General features: G+C 35.1%; 1 pseudogene; it reads left to right on the top strand.

The window, feature by feature from the left end:
* Nucleotides 1–8,870: 8,870 nt before the first annotated feature.
* LOC144573484 (putative laccase-9) lies at nt 8,871–17,437 on the top strand (annotated as a pseudogene).
* Nucleotides 17,438–18,737: the final 1,300 nt, after the last annotated feature.

Raw genomic sequence — 18,737 nt, 5'->3', positions numbered from 1 at the left:
TCAAAAGAGAGCGAGTAATTGGCAGATTGAAGTTTTGATTTGATCAGCAAATATGCAATTTGGAAAATAAAATAGTGATTTATACCTCTCATAAAAGCAGAATTTTTACAAATGTCCTTGCAAAACTTCAATATTTTTTATTTTTTCCCCTTCGTATGAAAATTATATATTTTTCTCTCTAATTATATTTTTCTATGATAGCTACATCTAGAAAACTTAAAGAAGTCTCGGAGGTCATTCACAGAACATCAGAGAGAGACAGGGGCTCGCTGCAAAGCCACTCGAAGATTAGCTTTGGTTCATAAATTTTACTGTTTCTGCATTTACATTTCAAAACAGTAATTTCAATTACTGTGCTTTCCTTAATTGTTTTAAATTTACAACTGTATTTTAATTTCAAAAATCTTGTAAAAAACGACATCTCTAGTGCCAGTTTAATGAAGGCGTGACCTTCATTTTTCTCTAAAAAAAAAAAAACTTAAAGAAGTCTTACTACTTTTAAATGATATCAAATTTGTCAACCAAGGTTAAACTTGAAGAAAACTGCCAGAAAGAACATATTTTGGTGCTTAAAAGCAGGAATAAAATATGCATGGCTAACATTGAACAACTTGTCTAAATTTCTCATTGTGTTATACAGCATGTCAGAACAACTTGTCTAAATTTCTGATTGTGTTATACAGCGTGTCAGAACAACTTGTCTAAATTTCTGATTGTGTTATACAGCTTGTCAGAAATTAAATTTTAAAAAAAAAATTCTTTCGTTTTGTTTCTTTTGGGCTCACTTTTGTGGCCCAATAATAATGAAGACGCACCGAGGCTCCTGCCTCCATTTAAACGGATTTGTTATAAGAAAAGAGTTTCCGTGGTAAATCGGTATTTCGGTGAAAACCGAGAAAATTCACATCTATCATTTTGACCTTCATTTCTTTATTTGATCATCATGTATATCATCTAAATAACTGGAAAGACTTGACTTTCAACAAAATCCGAAAGTAGAGCTAGATTTACGTGTTTCCAATTCTCGTTTTGGAGCCGCGTTATTTACTTATTTAATTGTAAATATATGTAAGAGACAAAATTGACCTTTCTGTTTTTTGGATAATAAAGACAAAACTAAACAAATAGAATACATATATACATCAATCCGATATACTTTACCAATAGAAACTGACTTCCTCTAAAGCAATTGGACCATAATGCAGCTGCTTTAATTGAAACTATATTAAGGGGGAATTTCATGTATATCCCTCAAAAGTTCAAATATTACATATTTATTCCTTCAAAATCAGTCATTACATATTTATCCTTAAAAATTGTTATAACTCACATATTTGTAATCTAACTCTATAACATACCTCCAAAAATAATTAAATAATATTTTTTAAAACTTTCAAATTAATTTTATAATATTAATTAATAATATATTGACCATTATGATCTGCTAGAGTTCTTTTCTCTCTAAGATGTCAAACCTCATGCCTCTCTCCAAACAAAGATGAAAAAAATTAAAGCAGCAAAAGGCAACACAAATTTATGAGAGGGGAGGTGACGAGGGAAAACGGAGAGAAATATGTGATTTGACATGTTTGGAGAGAGAGGTAGAAAGTTTGGTGCTTTAAAGAGAAGAGAACTCAGGCAGACTAAAGAGATATAAACGAATGACATAATGGTTAACGCATTCTTAATTAATATTGTAAAATAAATTTTAAACTTTTAAAAATATAATTTAATTATTTTAGGAGATATTTGATATGTTATAAGTTAGATTGGACAAATATGTGACTTTGTACAATTTTTCAGAATAAATATTTTGGAGGAATAAATATGTAATGTTGAAACTTTTGAGAGACATGAAATTCCCCCTTTTTTATTTTGAAAAAAAACAAAAACTTTAAGTTATTTAATTATTGTTATTAAAAAATAATTATTAAAATAAATACAACTTTTTATAAATTAAATGTCTTAGAAGGATCACAATATTTTCTGGATTACATAGAAGTGACTTTTGAACCGGGATCAATAACTCAGAATCTAAGCATTTTTATTTTTTTCCAATAACACATAAAGAAATATATTAATTTTTCTTACTGCCGCGAAAAATCCGGCCTGAAAAATATTGATCCGGGTTATTTGTTTCAATCTTTCTGATAAATCAAATTATATTATATTTCATCTATTTTTAAAGAAATATATTCAACATTTCTAATATTTCAATACAAAAAATAATTTTTTTTTTAAATTTTCTATTTTTAAAAAAAAAAAATACAAGTTTCCGGTTAACCATTAACCGGATATGTTATTTTTTTTATAAAAAAATATAACTTTCCGGTTAATGGTTAACCGGATATATTGTTTTGAGTCCGGGAATCCATTAACCGGAAATTTGTCCCAAATCCGGTTATTTGATAACCGGTTTGGGTAGTTTTCGAAATTCAGTCGGGATTTGGATATTTTTTAAAATTTTATTTATTTTTTGGATATTAATAAAAAAATCGGGAGATGCACGCTATGTGTGGCTGCTTAATATTGACCCGTTCAATTGAGCTCAAAGAGATTTTTTGGATCAAAGATCTAGGCGCCTAGCTAATTAATTAACCTCTTCTTGTAAAGCCTAGTAACAAAAATTAGATGATTGGCACTAATTGTGAATTTGTGATATTAAATATGGATTCACTGATCACCCCAAATACAAGAAATGGTCTTCGCAAATGCACATGTAAAGAAGGTATGAACAACAACCTCCACTGGATTCTGATTGAAGGGTACAGTGGCGTAACAAGAATTTCAATCAGGAGTAAGCAGAAAGATTCAACAAATATAAAAATATAAAAAGTTCTAATAAGCGGTATTTTCCATATAACAAAAAACTATACATACTACTAGGGGTGGCAACGAACCGAACCGAACCGAACTTACCTTAGATTTGAGTTTGGTTTGAATTAATTTCGAACCGAACCTGGTTTGATTCGTTTTGAACCGAACCTATTTCGAATCGAATTAATTGCGAACTACATATTTTTCGAATCGAACCCGAATCGAATCACGAACTAAATTATTTTTTAGCAGTCCTAGTTATATCGGTAGTTTATACATTATTTTTTTCTTGCGGGACAATTCACATGGCTTCCTTTTACCGGTATGAACTATGAAATGAGTGCTTTTTAGTTGAAAAATTGTTCATGAAAAAATACATCAGAGACGGCTTTCCTGGTATGAACTATGAGAAACGACCGAAGAGAGAGGAGAGACAGTCATCTAGGCCAGAGAGAGGAGTGACAGCCGGAGAGACAGCCAGTCGCCGAGAGCGTCGGCTAGATTTTAGAGCTAGAGGGAGAGTGAGTTAGGGAGAGGTGGAGAGAGAACTAGGTTATTGAGATTTAAGAGCGATGGAGTGTCAGCTAAGTTAAATTATGATTCTCTATCTTGGATTTTAATTTCATCAGGTAAATGGACGGCCGGTGTTATTATGAGATTCGAACCATAAAAATGATCAAACCCATTTCGATCGAACTAGGCTAGGTTTGGGTTTCGTTTGAATTAATTCCAAACCGAACTTGGTTTGGTTCGTTTCAATTCGAACCCATTTTGAATCGAATTAAACTTAAATCAAACCCGAATCAAAACCGAATCGAATCACGAACCTCGAATTTTTTTGCCAGCCCTACATACTACAAAATCAAACAGTAGTAATACTAAATTTTTGAAGTCGATGGCATTGAAGGGGGCATTTCTCTGTATTTATCATTTTTTTTTTTTTTTTTTTTTTTTTTTTTTTTTTTTTGTAATCACAGATATAATAAGACGAGGTAATTGGAGCGAAGAAAGAAACAAAATTTCTGTTGAACCATTCAATTCCAAATTAATACATTTAATTTTTTTTTCGACATAGGAATTAAGCTCCACTGCCTCCTAGGGAGCTCCGCAGAGAGAGAAAACGAAGACAGGCTACAGGTTTGAGAGTCGACCGGCTCCTTCGCACCTCTCAACCCTGCCCCTCTATCCACCCCTCTTCGTCTGCCCGGTTCAACTTGCTGCGCTTCAACTGAGCGAATGGACTCGTTCAAGAATTTCGCCGCTTGTTGTATTTTCCGTTCGTCTCGAGTTTCCGGGTTCGACTGAGGGTTTGTGAATTCATTCTGCTCGTAGCATCTACTATATATATATATATATGAATAAGGTATGTATTTTGGTTGTTGACGATGACGAGAACGCAACGAGTTGTCTTCTTTCTTCTCTCTTTCTTCTTCTTCCCCCTCTCTCAATGGTGACTGTCCTGGTCCGGTTGATTCAGTTCCCGGTTCCGGTTTTAATCAGTGCCATTTCGGTTGGGTGGTGACTGTCCTGATTCGGTTTGATTCAATGCCCTCTTCTTTCCTCCTCTTGAGTGGTGACTGTCCCGATCTAGTTTGATTCAGTGCCTCTTGGCTGTAAACTCCTCTGGGCAGTGTCGAATTCAAAAAGAAGATGATGTTTTGTCATCAAAAAGGGTTCGATGCGGCATAGTCCGCGGGATATGCAACTCAAAGAACTTACTGCTGTGTCTACATTCTCAGAGAAGAAAATCGGAAGGCCCACCTACTTGTTATTCGGGCGCGAATAGATCAATTCGCATTCTCTGACTTCAATTATCTTTTATTTTCTGACATAGCAAATTAGATGATTGTACAAGTAGCAAAATATATAGGTTTTAATGCTTCTTAATTTTAACAAAAGAAACCCTATGTAATAGCTACTTTGTAAATCATTGGATCAATGAAATCGCCTACGGGCTTTAAACCAAAAAAAAAAATTAATACATTTATCGGAGAATATAATATAGATTCATAATTAATCCTTTTATGGGCTGTTATTGTGTAATTGGGTCAAGTCCGTCACAGAGTTGGGCAAATATTATATCAGAATGGGGCACTATTAAGTAGTAATAGGGATTAACAAAAAAAAAAAAATTAAATTCAGGAATGGGCACTTTCCCTACTTTTCCTTAGTTGATACCAGCAGTGTTGTAAATAATGGTGTGCGGTCGTCGGACGGACGGAGTACCGCCAAGCGATTAATCAGTATGCAGCCGATTAATTGGAATTATGCGGACAATTTAACGTTTTTTTTTATTAAATTTATGTATATATATATATATATATATATATATATATCATGATTTATTAAAAATAATTTATTTAACTCATTAAACTTATAAAATAAACTTAATTTAACTTAATTTCATTATTATAACATGACACTACACTTATTTTTTCTTAATGCATAAGCACTTTAAATGATTTAATAAAAAAATTAATTCAAGAGTTAAACTTTTTTTAAATACTAATAACATATTATGCGAAAGAAATGAAACATTTTAACATAAAATCACTAAATTTAGTTTATAATAGCAATTTAGTTTCATAAATGAATATATCGTACTAATTGAAAAAATTACATCAGTAATTAGTAAGAAAAATATATGATAAATAAATAGAAGAAGAATTAATCAATTTTCAAATAAGTAAGAAGAAAAAATATATATAAAAAAAATATTAAATGTATGTCAAAGCACAAACAAAATTGCAATACATGATTTATAAAACCTATTATCACACACTATCACATAAAAAAAAGTCAATGTGAAAAAAATATTTACTGAAATAAATTGGAATAAACAGAAATAAACGAGAATAAATGGGAATAAATGAACGATTAAACAAGAAACGGCCGATTAAACGAAAAAATCCGCAAAAAGTCATATGTTAAGTGTATTCGTAACGGTTTGGCCGCCGTTAACGATTAAACGGCCGTTAATGCCTTTTTTTACAACACTAGTCTATACTGCATTGCTATACTTCAGAAAAAAAAAACAATTATAAAAATATATAATTAAAAAAATACCAACCAAGCACAAAAAAAAAACTAAATATAAATAAATGATTCATTGAATAGTTAAAAAAATAATACTCTTAAACTTTCATAATCTCTACTAAGTAATTTTAGTTTCAAAACTTCTTAGTTGTGTTGTGTCATGTCACATCTGTTCTTAATAGTTTTTTACTTTTTACATCTGTTATTAATAGTTGCAAAATAGAGAGAGCAAGTAATTGGCAGATTGAAGTTCTGATTTGATCAGCCAATTAATATGCAATTTGGAAAATTAAAAAAATAGTGATTTATGTTTTATGCCTTTCATAAAAGCAGAATTTTTACATGTCATTCCAAAACTCCAATATTTTATATTTTCTCCCTTTTATATGAAAATTATATATTTTTTTCTCTCCAATTTTTTTTTAATCATATCTACCCTTACAAAACTTAAAAGAAGTCTCCCACTTAAATGATATCAAATTTGTCAACCGAGAATAAACTTGAAGAAAACTGACAGAAAGAACATTTTTTGGTGCTTAAAAAGCAGGAATAAAATATGCATAGCTAACATTGTACAATTTATAATAGTATACAGCGTTTTAGAATTAAAAATTTCAAATTTTCTTTCATTTTGTTTTTTTGGGCTCACTTTTGTGGCCCAATAATAATGAAGACACATTGAGGCTCTAAATGAGGCTCCTGCCTCCCTTTAAATGGATCTGTTATACGAAAAGAGTAAATCAAATTAATCATTTTGACTTTCAACAAGCTTGACTTTCATTTCTTTATTTGATCATTATATATCTCATCTACATAATTAAAATTACTTGACTTTCAACAAAAGCCGAAAGTAGAGATGTACAAAATTCCAATTCTCGTTTTGGAGCCGCGTTAGTAATTAATTGTAAATATATGTAAGAGACAAAATTGACCTTTATTTGGTTTGGATAATAAAGGAAAAACTAATAAATAGAATATATATATGCATCAATCCGATGTACTTTTCAGCCAATAGAAATTGATTTCCTTAGTTGGACCATAAATGCAGCTACTTTTATTGAAACTACTTTAAAAAATAAAATATTTACAAACTTGTCAAATCTTTGAAATGAAAGCCAGCTAGTGATTTTTTTACAAGAGGGTTGGATCAAGCCATCCAATATTCTATTATTTAAAAATAATTTTTCAATAGGATTTCAATCTTTCACACCCATAATATTACTTTTTATGACTAGATTCAATTTAATTAGGCTAGACAGAGTCCAACTACAATTAATACGAGAAAGTTTAATGACAGAGGAAAAATTCAACTCTCGTTAATTTGGAGCTGCCAAATTAAACTGCGTGTTTTTTGATCTGGTAAAAAAAAAAAAAAAAGCTGCCTAAAGAATTATTCAAAATTTTGCTGTGGCCGAAAAGAGATGCACACCATGTGTGGCTGCTTAATATTGACCCGTTCAATTGAGCTCCAAGATAATTTTGGATCAAAGGTCTAGCTAATTAATTAATCTCTTCTTGTAAAACTTAAAAAAAAAAGCTCTTCTAGTAAAACCTAGTAACAAAATTTAGATGATTGGCATATATATATTAACTGTGAATTGTGATATTAATTATGTATTGCATGGTCACACCAATAACAAGAAATGGTCCTTCACAGTTCTCACGTGATATTATTGTGCATGCCCACAATTTGATAAAGTCAACCTATGACTTATTATATTGCCCCCCCTGTCTTAATTAATCATCGTAGATTTTGACAGTATTAACCTGTCTATATAATTAAACTTCAATTACACAACATTAAATAAAATTATAGTATTCTTCTTTTAACTACTACCTAATTAAATTAACTGCCCTAAATTATTATATTGTGTCTTAATGTAGTATTGGTTTTTATTTTTTCTAGTTTAGTCTAGTAAATATTTGTAATTTGAATTTTTAAAGTAATTTCAACTGCCCAACCACTTTTCTTAAAAAAAAAACTTTACAACATTATTTATTTATTTTAGAAATTTTCATACTTTTTTGATATCTATTTTTGAATATTCAATAATTTAAATTAAAATAGAAAATAAAAGTTTGACATAACTAATTTACGTTATGTCACGTCACGTGTCGTCACGGCGTGACCACACGTGCCATGACAATCTGCTATCATTTTGTTCACGTTACGTGACGTCACATAAAAATTAAATTAATCATGTCACGTTATGTTATATGACCAAGTCACAGCATATTTATCACATCACGTCTAGGCATGTTCCGTATTGCCTTATTCATATGACGTAATAAAATATAAAGAAGGACGCCACTAGTGCTGGTGGTATCATTCATAAATCCTGCTTTTGCGCGCATGTGTTAGCAACTTTCCGAGCACAAATGGGATTCAAAATATAATTTACTACTAGATTGGCTTTAATTATACACGAAAATTGAACGAAACAAAGCCGAAAAATGTCTGACGCAAGCTCTACTTTGACGGTTTGACCTCGCCCATCAATTGTTTAATATAATTAAAATGTACCTGGAACCACTTGATCTAGCTTTGACGTCATTATCTCAATACATCCAAACTTGTTGACATTTTCAAGAGGATAGGTGGCCGAGTCCCAGATATTTTATTTTCTCTTCTGAAATTCCTCGTATACTTTTCAAACTATAGATATCGCATATAATTCTTAGTCTATGCACCGCGTATGAAAGACGCGCGTAATAGAATAGGTAAAGAAAAAGGCTGTATGCTTTGCCCCTGCACCTGCATGGCCTCTCTTATAAATACCTTAACACATGTGCTCTTCGATCTATCCAAATTAATTAAATCAAATCTCCACAGCTACTTCAGAGAAGAAAAAAAAAAGATCCAATCTGTACATAGCAAATACAAACTGATCATCAGTTCAAGAAATTAGGTTTGCATTGCTGTGCTTCTTGTCATCTGATATATATAGATCGATCCTTGCTTGCTATATTTACTGGTGTCATTTTCGCTTCATTTTTCTTCTAGTGTAATTACCGAAATAAGATGGGATCAGGCAGTGTTTACCTGCTCAAGTTAATGCATTTTCTTATGCTATGCGTTGTTTTTGCTGTTCCCGCCTTTGCCAAGATCCATCACCACACTTTCATTGTAAGTGCCCGTATTATATATATTAAATATGCATTTGGTAATTACGGTTTATGGAAGCATATTAAAATGACACAAGCGTGGCATATTCTAGTATGCATGAAATGTATAATGAATACATAGGAACGTAGGCACAGCTTGAGTAAAAAATTCCGAGATTTGATAAAAGTCAACGTACGCACCTTTAAAGAAAGGAAAATTTCAACTATATATATATATATATATATGCTCGTCTCATTCATTCATGCATGTATCATATATATTCATATCTTTGCTTGACGATCAATTCAGTGAACTGGTATATTTCTGATTACCAATACTTCAACCAGTTGAGGACTAATTCAACTATAAGTAACCACTCGTAATTAAACACTATTTTTTAATTATTTATTTTGCAGATACAAGAAACTCCATGCACCAGGCTCTGCAGCACCAAGAACATCCTTACCGTCAATGGCCAGTACCCAGGCCCCACCATCTATGCACGCAAAGGCGACACTGTTATTGTCAAGGTCATCAACCAAGGAAACAAGAACATCACAATTCACTGGTATATATATAAATTGATCAAACCTAATTATATCCGCAATTAATGAAAAATAAGGAAAATCGACTGAGTTTTATAAAAAAATTTGTGTCAGGCATGGTGTTGACCAACCACAAAACCCATGGTCAGACGGGCCAGAGTACATCACGCAATGCCCGATCAAACCAGGAGCCAACTTCACACAACGGATTCAGTTCACAGAAGAAGAAGGCACGCTCTGGTGGCATGCACACTCCGATTTTGATCGTGCCACTGTTCATGGCGCAATGGTCATTCACCCGATGAAAGGAAGCACCTTCCCCTTCCCCAAGCCTGACAAGGAGGTCACCCTCATTTTGGGAGAGTGGTGGAATGCTGATGTAAATGAAGTGCTACAAAAGGCATTAGCAACTGGAGGCGACGTTGATCCTTCGGATGCCAACACCATCAATGGCCAGCCCGGCGACTTCCTTAATTCCATGCTCACATAATGGTATGTTGGTTTTCTATGTCTAACTAAAGATATTTTAATTGCAGTTCAAAGAAAGTTGAGTAAATAGACAAGGATTCAACGATTTTGATTTCAAACTGACTGTTTTGGAAATTGAAACTTCAAAGCTAACAGAATCAATCTCAATTTATTGCAGATACTTTTAAGGTTGAAGTGAAGCAGGGCAACACCTACTTACTCCGTGTGATCAATGCAGCCTTGAGCAATGAATATTTCTTCGCCATTGCTAATCACAAACTCACTGTTGTTGGGACCGATGGTAGTTACACCAAGCCGTACGCAACCGACTATATTATGATTACCCCAGGACAAACAATGGACCTTCTTTTAAAGGCTGACCAGCTAAAGGACTCCTCTTCACCTTCTCGGTATTACATAGCAACCCGTCCTTACAATGGTAGATGTTTTAAGTGTTTAGAAAAAGGTCATAAAAGGTATCAATGCAAAGCATTAAGAAGATGCTTTAGATGCCAAGCTACGGATCATATTGCAAAGCATTGTTTCAAGCCTTTGCCGGCCAAGAATAGTGGAGCATGGGGTCATATTGCGGCACCCAGGGGGCAACCAAACTTCAGGGCTGATCTGAATAATGGTAATCAAGGGCCATTGAACAACAGCAACAACCTCAATGAACAGCAGCAACAGCAGATTAGAGGTCATTTGTCGGTTGCACCGGCACCGGTACACATTCCAGAGGCTCTGAATCAGCAAGGTGGACAGGCCGGGGAGATCAATAGAGACTGTCCGATCCAAAGCTGGACACACAAACCTGCTCAAAAGGAGGGATCCATTTTAGTTACTACTGGAGGGATGCACATTGAAGGAAGCAAAAGCATGCACAACGGTTCAATGGGTCTGGTTCCCAAAGCAGATGAATTAATTCAGGTTTTATTGCCTCAGGGAAACGTGTTGTTGCATGCAAGGGGAAATGTAGCAAATGGGATGGTCCAACCAATCCAAAAAATTCATCTTGGAAGCTTCCCCAATAAAATCCTTATTGAAGGCAATATTGCGGCTCTTGGAAACTGCATTGAAATAGCACGTTCCAAGGGTCTCCAAGCTACAGTTTTCATGCAGGATGCATTTATGAAGAGGTTGTTTGAATTTTTTCAAAGTCAGAACAATTTTTGGGCGGTCCAAGATAACATTTCAGTAGCCCAAAACGAAATTATTTTCAGCCCAAATGAAAAAATCCTGGGGGATTGGGATTAATTAACTTCCAGACACAGAATGATGCGCTACTAACAAAGTGGGTTTGGACATGCCACTCAGATAGACAGAGCAGCTGGGCGGTCACGCTGTCTCGCTTGTATGGTATTCAGGATTTCACAAACATCTCAGACCCACTTAACATCTCCTTTTTCATTAAGGACCTGCAGAAACTAATGCCTTTTTACAAGGTATCGGTGAAAGTTGACCCGATCACTAGCGAATTAAAATGGAGGTGGGAGATCGCGGGTGCCTTCTCCACGAAAACCGCCTACAGGGGATTACATCACACGGGAGTAGTATGGGGATTCCATAAGAGGTTGTGGGCAATCAATTCCCCGTCAAAGGTGAAGGTTTTTCTGTGGGTTCTGTTGCAAAATAAACTCCTAACTAGGGGGATACTGATGCACAGAGGTTGTCAGACAACTCAGGGTTGCGTCTTGTGTGGCGGTACGGTCCTCGAAACGGATGTTCATATGTTCTGGGAGTGTGCATATACGGCACTATACTGGCGGGCTCTTCTACATTCATTCAATGGTGAACGGCTGGTGGCGGGTGCTATTTCGCACGTGCATCTATGGATAGTAGTTTCCCGAGGTTTCGATGCTACTCGAAAGAAAATTTGGGATACGGTATGGGCGGCTGGGTTGTGGGCTATTTGGCGGGAGAGGAATAACAGGATATTCAATCAAAGGACGAAGCCATTGCATATCCTGGTTAATGAAACGAGAAGAGAGATTAGACAGTGGATCGACCACTACTAGGGTAAATAAAGGGGACTAAGGGAGCCAACTTTCAATAAAAAATTTAGTGTGTAATTTATCTTTTACTCAGCATTTGCCTACTTGGGCATTGTAAATAAGTTTCGTATCAATGAAAATCGTACGATGGCAAGTTGCCATCTTACCCTCAAAAAAAAGGAAAAATCCTGATTCGTGAAACCAAAAAGGTTATAGCTGGATCTGATACAATTGAAGAAATGATCAACGAAGATGGATTGCCACCAGGCTATCCGGGCCCACCTATATTCAAGCAAGTTACTGATAGTAACTCATGCCTTTCTCTTGAGGAAAGTGGAGGATATCAAAACCCAGAAGAAGGTGCTAAAATGAAAAACACGCCAAGCAATGTTGGTGTTGAAATGATAGAGACACCTGACTTCGAAGGTGAAGGACATGGGATACTGAATGTAACTCCTCAAGGGCTGACTCAAGCCGATCCAAATAAGGCTATGATTACTGACTCAGAACCTGGGCCGCCTCCTGGATTTCTGGGTCCTCCAAGGTACACATTTGCACCAATTAGAAGAAGCCCAAGGTTGTCTGCGAAAAATAATGGAGTATATATAAGTCCGCAGGAAAGGGCAAGGATGGTTACTAAGCCAGACACAGTCAGTGCAGCGAGTCCAATTAGGAAGAAGAAAATTAAAAAGACTCCAGTGCAATTGGATTACATGAAATCAGTTGGACCTTTGACTCACTCACAAGCTGAGGTTGTGGTATTTGCTGCTGGAGTTGAGATGAGTGACACAATGGCAGCAAAGGTGAAAGGAGTTCTAGCAATATGATTTAGGAATGGATGTGGTGGATTGATAGGAGATATTATATAATAGTTATACATGGATTACAGGACAAAGATTAGATTAATAACATGGAACGTAAGGGGTCTGAATGAAAGAGATAAACGCTTGGCTGTGCGTCAAATCTTTTTTCTAGAAAAACCAGACATAATTTGTCTCCAAGAGACCAAGCTAAGCAGTATTTCTGATCAAATGGCAAAAGAAATATGTGGTAGAAGATTGGGAGGAAGGGTATCATTAGATGCCATGCAAACAAGAGGAGGAGTTTTGATTTCATGGAGAGAGAGCAGATACAGATATATTCATCACGAAGTGCTAACTTATTGTGTATCTGTCAGACTCGAGGATACAATGACAGGGACTGAGATTGTTTGTACAGCCGTATATGGTCCCTCACGATCAGCTCAAAGAGATCATTTCTTTAATGAACTTCATCAAGCAAAACCAATAGATGATTGTCCTTGGATTGTGTGTGGTGATTTCAATGTCACCTTGCAATCACAGGACAGAAATTTACCCAATTCGGATTGGAGGGGACCTCTTGAATTCCATAATCTCTTGATTGAACTAGAGCTATCTAACTTACCGATGCGTGGAAGAAATTATACATGGAGCAATGCAAGAGAGACGCCTTCTATGGCTAAGTTAGATCGATTTCTGATTTCAGCTACTTGGGGCTTGTTGTTCCCAAATTCAGTGCAGCAGACCCTTCCGAACTCTTCCTCGGATCACTGTCCGATTCGATACGAGGCCACCACAAACTTCAAAAGGTCGAATATTTTTCGCCTTGAGAATTTCTGGTTAAATTCTGATCATTTTAAAAGCTTTGTTCAAGAAGAATGGTCCAAATTGCCAACAGCAAGCACACCTTTGGAGCTCCATAATAAATTTTGTTCACTTCAAAAGGGCATTACGACTTGGACAAAGGAAAGAATAGGAAGTATTAAAAGCCAGATCAAAGTTTGTAGGGATTTCATAGGCTGGATAGACATGGTTCAAGAGCTTAGACAGATTTCAGATTTGGAAAAATTTGTGAAGGCATTAATTAAAAATAGATATACTGAGTTGGCAGTTCTCGAAGAGCAAATGTGGAAACAGAGAGCAAAAGTAAAATGGGAGCTAGAGGGAGACAAGAATACCAAATTTTATCATGCATACGCTTCGGCCAGGAGAAGAAACAATTTCATTGGTCCAATTCAGCATAATGGCACATTATGCGCAACTCAAAAAATGAAAGCCGATGCATTTTTTGACTTCTATGTCAATCTAATGGGTAAAGAGCAGCAGGACATTATCAATGTGGATTGGAGATTCTTATATCCGCAACCAGCAAATTTAGAGATAATGTCAAGACCCATAGAACAAGAGGAGGTGTTGCAGGTCATCGCCAAATGGCCAAATAATAAGAGTCCGGGACCTGAGGGTCTGACGGGTGAGTTCTACAAGACATTTTCACATATGCTTCTTCCTGACATTATGTTGGTTTTCAGTAAGGTGACAACTGAATTCTATGATCTCACACCTTTAAACTCTTCATACATCACACTGGTTCCGAAAAAGGAAAACTGCTCAGCACCTCAAGACTTTCGTCCGATCAGCTTAGTGCACGGTATCCAGAAAATATTTTCAAAAATCTTGGCTAACAGAATACAAGAAGGCATACAAGAATTGTTAAGTGCGTCACAAACTGGATTTTTGAAGGGGAGACAAATTACAGAAGGATTTTTATATGCGCAAGAGATGCTTCATTTTGCAAAAGGGAACGATGTGCCATTAGCAATGTTTAAGGCAGATGTTCACAAAGCCTTTGATATGCTGAATTGGAATTTTCTTGAAAAAATATTGGCGGGTTTAGGCTTCTCAGAAATTTGGCAACGATGGATACGGCAATTGGTTCTAAAGGGATCATCTCAAGTCTTAGTAAATGGATTACTCGGAAAAAAGATCATTCTCAAGAGAGGTGTCCGTCAAGGAGATCCTCTCTCACCTTTTTTGTTTATCATGGCGATTGATTTCCTTCCAAGGTGGCTATCGAGGCTTCAGGTTCTAGATGCAATAAGATTACCTATACGACGGATGCATCCGTGTTTGCTTTATGCGGATGATGTGTTATTTTTTGTGAAACCTGAAGTTCAACAAATCCAATTACTAAAAGTTGTGCTTCTAACATTTGCCTCAATCTCGGGTCTGCATGTTAACATGATGAAATCTGAGATATTGATATCGGGAGTAACAGAACAGCTATCTCAAACATTAACTACAATCATGGGTTGCAAAAGAGGCACATTTCCCTTCTGTTATTTGGGTCTACCACTGACAAATGGCCGGCTGCCAAAGACGGCTTTCTTACCTTTGATCCAAAAGATTGCAAACAGATTGTCAGGTTGGGCTGCTAAATTTCTCTCGATAGTCGGCAGGGTTCTACTTACAAATACGGTTTTGTCCTCTATACCGATTTATTTTATGTCGGTATTCAAACTGCCTTCATGGGTTATCTTTGAAATCGACAAAATCAGGAAGCGGTTCCTTTGGCATGGTGTTCAAGAAGGTCAGAAGAAAATTCATCTAGTCAATTGGGATTTAGTTTGTACACCTAAGGAACTTGGAGGTTTAGGCGTACTCGATCTCAAAATGTTAAACTTGGCATTATTAGTCAAATGGATCTGGCAATGGGATTCAAAGCATCAGAAACTATGGAAATCAATTTTTCAAGAGCTGTACACAAGGCCGGGGGGCAATATCAACCACTCATACTTATTCAATAATCAATTGAAAACACTACTACCTTTTTCTCAAGCATTTATACACAGAGTTGTGGGTAATGGAAAAGAAATTGATTTTTGGCATGAGAATTGGGGTTGTGGCGTAATGAAGCAAAAATATTCTGAGCTGTACACGTTTGTATGGTCAAAGGATGTCACTTTGGAAGAAATTTTGCTGCAGCACGATCTGTCTGATCTATTCAGACCAGTTTTATCAAGGACTGCACGGCAACAACTATCGGATATGTGCGGGGTAGTCCAAGGCGTAAGACGGATGTTAAGAAATGATGATCGGGTTGATGCAATATGGACAGCTCAATCAGTGGGTATTTTCTCTGTGAAATCAGCCTACTTTGCACTGAAAAATGGTCCTAGGATCAAATCGGTTCTTCCACTAATTTGGAAGCTCAAAGCCCCACCTCGTTTCAGAATCTTTGGATGGTTGGTTCTATTAAATAGGATCTTGACGACTGAAAATCTAAACAAAAGAGGTTTTAGTTTGGTGAGTATATGTTACTTGTGTCGTGCGAATATTGAAACAACAACTCACATCTTTAACGAGTGCATGGTTTCAAGGGAAGTTTATCAATTGGTGGAGACCAGGTTGTTGCCAAATCACCACGGCTTCTTGACTTCTGGAAATGATATCATAGCAAAATTGGTAAACAGGTCAATACCGAAAGAAGGCAGAGCATTGATTCTCATCTCGCAATTCGTCCTTTGGAGAGAACGGTGTGCTCGATTGTTTAGAGAGCAATATAAAACAGTCAACGATTTAGTTGAAGAAGTTAGATCTCAGTGGCACTTTCTGAATAATGAAGAATGAAGATTGAAGATTGAAGAATTATATGCAAGAAGAAATTAACCTTTTCATTTGTTGTACTTTGTTATTTTTCGCTTTCTTTACTCTTTTTTTCTTTTTTCTTGTTTGTTTTCTCTATTTTTGTTTTTTTCATCCATCTGTAAATCCACACTAGGGTTCCTTCTCAAAACCCTTTAAATGATTGTAACCAATTGCGGTTAATAAAATAGGAGCTTGACTCCTATTTCTTACTCAAAAAAACTGTCGCCACTGCCATTCTAGAATACAAAACTAACGAAAATACTTTCGCAACAGTTCCCCTTTTAGCCTCTTTACCAGAAATCAATGACACAAATGCGGCAACCGCATTTACTGACGGGATACGCTCTCTAGCTAGCTGGGACCACCCAGTTGATGTGCCAAAAACAATTGATGAGCACATGTATATCTCAATAGCTGTGAATGTTGTTCCTTGCTCCGGAAACTCTAACTGCACCGGTCCATTGGGCGACAAGCTTGCTGCTAGCCTAAACAATGCTAGTTTCCAGAACCCGCCAATTGATGTTCTAGATGCATACTATTACTCTATTCCTGATGTCTACACACCGGACTTTCCTAACAAACCGCCGGTTTTCTTTAACTTTACCGGGGACACCATTCCACAGGAGCTTTACCTAACACAAAAGTCCACAAAAGTGAAGGTTTTAGAGTACAATACAACAGTGGAGATTGTGTTTCAGGGGACTAATATTCTCGGTGGCGAGAATCATCCCATGCATTTGCACGGCCACAGCTTTTATGTTGTTGGCAAAGGATTTGGTATTTTTGACAAGGAAAAAGATCCTTTGTCTTACAACTTGGTTGATCCGCCTTATGAGAACACAATTGGTGTGCCAAAGAATGGTTGGGCAGCAATTCGTTTTAGGGCGGCAAATCCCGGTGTCTGGTTCATGCACTGCCACTTCGAACGCCACACAGTTTGGGGAATGGATATGGTGTTCATAACCAAGAACGGTAACAGTACCAATGCTAAAATGTTACCTCGGCCTCACGACATGCCACGCTGCTGAAGTACCAATTAATTGGCTTCATTTTTCAAATTTTATTATGTAATTAAAAATTCAATTTGTTCATAGATGACAATTGTTGTTATGATATATAGGAAATTTGATTGATTTTTTTATTCTTTCAAGAAATTAAATAAATTGTGAATAAATTAATATACTGCATGCAGTTCATATTTTTTTCTTCGATTTTCATTCTTCATATTTAAATCTCATATGTAACGTAGTACTCAGTGTTTTGAATAGTGTTTATATTGTCATAGCGGGATAGATAAAAAAACAATGCTATGTTCATATTATGTTGCTATAGTGCGCTATAATACTGATTGTGCCATAGCTTTTATAGTTCGAAAATACTTTAGCATCGGTGTTATAATGTCACTATAACACGCTATTTAGATTATTACTAAAATGATTATGATTCGAAAAACTGATAGGTTATAGAATTGATTGATTGACAAATGATAGCTTTGATTTTTTCGCTTTTCATCCAAATACCGATTTACCACGGAAAATTTATCTTATAATAAAAATGTATGTATTTCATTTTCTTCTTGTTTTGTGTTTCATTTTTTTTGTTTTTGGGGATAGAGGTTATATTATGATACCGGCCGCATTCTTTGACAAAGTGTCATTACTCATTACAGATATTAATATCTAAAAAATATATAAATAAAATAAAGATCTTATACATCTTCTTTACCTTATTTAGATAGATTGATAAAAAAGATTGTTCAATTTGACTTTTTTAATTATCTATCAACTTTTGAATGTTATATAGTACATCTTTAAAACCTCACAACATGTATAACCTAAAAAAACCTCGAAATTACAGTTACATATTTCCTTCTCTAAAATTCATAATATCAATTTTACCATTCTAAATTTTAAAAAGTCACAAATTTATCCAATTTATTGTTTTTTCTATTAAAACTCATTTTAAATTTATAAAGTACCTATTTTACCTTTTATTAAAAAAATATATAATCAGTGTAAGAAAATGTCTTGTCTTCTAAATGGTTGGATTTCGAGAACAAATGGTTTAATTTCTCTACTTGTGAAGCATAAAGTGACATTTATACATACACAAGCAAGAAAATGAATTATTTGATCTAACAACCGATCAATTAAAAAACTGAATATTTCTCGTAAACATACTGCATTTTTATATTTTTTAAACAAGTGTAAATAGATATTTTATAAATTTAAAATGAGTTTTTAATAAAAAAGTCATTATATTGGATAAATACGTGAGTTTTTAAAATTTAGAAGGGTAATATGATGTTATGAACTTTAGAGAGATGAAT

This window comes from Carex rostrata, chromosome 21, assembly GCF_964058835.1.
Source record: "Carex rostrata chromosome 21, lpCarRost1.2, whole genome shotgun sequence".
Lineage (NCBI taxonomy): Eukaryota > Viridiplantae > Streptophyta > Magnoliopsida > Poales > Cyperaceae > Carex > Carex rostrata.
This window is presented reverse-complemented; position numbering and strand designations above follow the sequence as displayed.